The 2,431-nt window shown below is 33.6% G+C and overlaps 1 pseudogene; it reads right to left on the reverse strand.

Annotated features, from left to right (window-relative positions):
- Positions 1-128: 128 nt before the first annotated feature.
- On the reverse strand, positions 129-2,231 carry LOC112459006 (annotated as a pseudogene).
- Between the last annotated feature and the right edge of the window lie 200 nt (positions 2,232-2,431).

Below are 2,431 nucleotides of genomic sequence, written 5' to 3' on the forward strand. Positions count from 1 at the left end.
TATATATATATATATATATATATATATATATATATATATATATATATGTCATCCAAAATTCATAAAAATTCTAAATTTTATCACAATGCAGTTTCCTTCGTTCGAATCACGATTATACTGCGAGATATGACAAAAAAAAATGTAAAAACATGATAACATGCGACTATAATCTGTATATCACGTAGTACGAGAAAAGTATAAATAAATGCAGGTGTCACCAATTATCTCGTATGATCGAGAGATCATTACATCCTATTACAATTTTCTGCTAGTAAAAACGCGAATATTAAATAGAAGTCCCTTAAACTTTTTGTGTTAAAAGTCATTATTCCAACCGGAAATATCGTCGGGTAGCGGTGGATCGGAATCAGCTGGATAAGCGTCGAAATTCGCCGTGTCTGTAGAGCCTTGAACTCGGGGTAGTATTGGGGGGTCCAGAGTTCTCGTTTTCAGACCTTTCCAATTAAACCCAATCAAACCATCTGTAATGGATTCATAAAAATAAATCATTATGATATTCTTTTATATCCTTAAAATGCTAAGAAATATATTTACTTGTGTTTCTGTATTTCATTGATGTCGCCTCTTTGATATCCAAGACGTTCTGCCGGATTATCCTTGAAAACACATAGAGCAATTTTTTATTGTTCGAGAAATTTGAATGTTTAACATTCGTATTGCAGTCAACAAACATGTTGTTATGCTATAAATATTTACCCAAGAATATATATGAAATATTCTAATACGTAAAAGCGTATCATAATTTACCTGCAAAGCTTTTTGATGAGCGCCATTGCGTTACGCGTGATGGATCTGGGAAATTCTATGGCGTCGATTCCTTTTAAGATAATGTTATACGTCTTCATTGGATCAGCGCCGGTAAAAGGAGGCGTACCCGTAAGTAATTCGAATATGAGAACGCCAAAGGACCAATAAATAATCGGCGCTTATGTCATGATCTTTATTTAGAATGACTTTCGGTGCCACGTATTCTGGTATACCACAAAAAGTCCACGTCTTCCTTCCGTTATCCAACCGTTTGGCAAAACCGAAATCCACAAGTTTAACATATCTAAAAAAAATAATAATAATACAATGAAATCTAAATCCATCTGCTAAGTACTACGGAGCATCTGTTTTTCGATGTATTGAAAATAATAATATCTTAATATGTCCATAAAAATTCCTTAATTTTTTTGAAATAATACATCATTATTATACAGATGAATGTATTCTTACCCTTTATTATTTAAAAGTAAGTTTTCCGGTTTAAGATCTCTATAGATGATGTTTCTGGAGTACAGATAATCGAATGCTTCCACAACGCATGCAGTTAGTATAAAAGCGCGTAGTACCATCGTCGAAATGTCGCTTGTCCCTGAGAACGGTCCATGACTCGCCACCCAAGCAAGCTTCCATCAGCATGTAGAGGTACTTTCGATCTTTAAAAGTCTTAAAAAGTTTGACTACAAAATCGCAATCCGCTTCGCTCATGATCCTTTTTTCTCACGTAATGTGCTGTTGCTGTCGCGTCTCGACAATCTGTGCCTTCTTTATTTGCTTCAGAGCGAAGGATCGTGTGCTGTCTCCGGCAATTTGAACTAATTCAACTCTTCCGAAACCACCCACGCCGAGAGTCGCAATAGTCCGAAGGTTTTGTAACCGTACATCCCGGAATTCCTCGAATAATCTAAAGAAATCGCAAGATTTAAATATACCTTTGATCAGTACGAATTAGTTCTGTTATAAAAAGTTAAATACATTTACAAATTGAAAATAAGTTTATTCTCCTCGCTGTTTTTTTTTAAATTTAATTTACTGATAATATCGATAATTTTTTATCGACATTAACAATAAACTGATACATCTATTTTTGTTTTTACATATCTATCTATTTTTATTTTTATTAATCAACTTAATTGAAATGTACAATTTATTGCTCGGTTTATTGTCTCATCCTAATGCTGAGCGTGGAACATAATTATGACATATAATAATGAGTATAATCTGTTAAAAATTAAGACACGAGAAAAAGTTTTACACACAAAATTAGTTGCAATAATATACATATAAACTTTACAATAAAAAATTATTTAAATTACTTACTTATAAATTATATTACTGCCGGGTAAAAATAACTGTAATGCATGTGTAAGGTTGTTAAATTTTGGTAATGTTAGGTATCCGAGCAGATTGAATTCACGAAAAGTTGAAATGAGGGTGCCAAAAAACTAGATAGAACAATATCTTCTACGCTGTATAATGCAGTTCTGTCCTTGAATGTCTTTAACGCACTGTACAAAGCGCACTTGCACAAACACGTCTCATCGTGTCGAGAAAACTCGATGAGCACACACAAAGAAATGCCACAGAGAACACCATAAACGGCATAAACGCGGGACTGCAATTAACAGTCGAGCTATGCACACTG

The sequence above is a fragment of the Temnothorax curvispinosus genome, unplaced genomic scaffold, assembly GCF_003070985.1.
Source record: "Temnothorax curvispinosus isolate PA1 unplaced genomic scaffold, ASM307098v1 QBEX01009437.1, whole genome shotgun sequence".
NCBI classification, from domain to species: Eukaryota; Metazoa; Arthropoda; class Insecta; order Hymenoptera; family Formicidae; genus Temnothorax; species Temnothorax curvispinosus.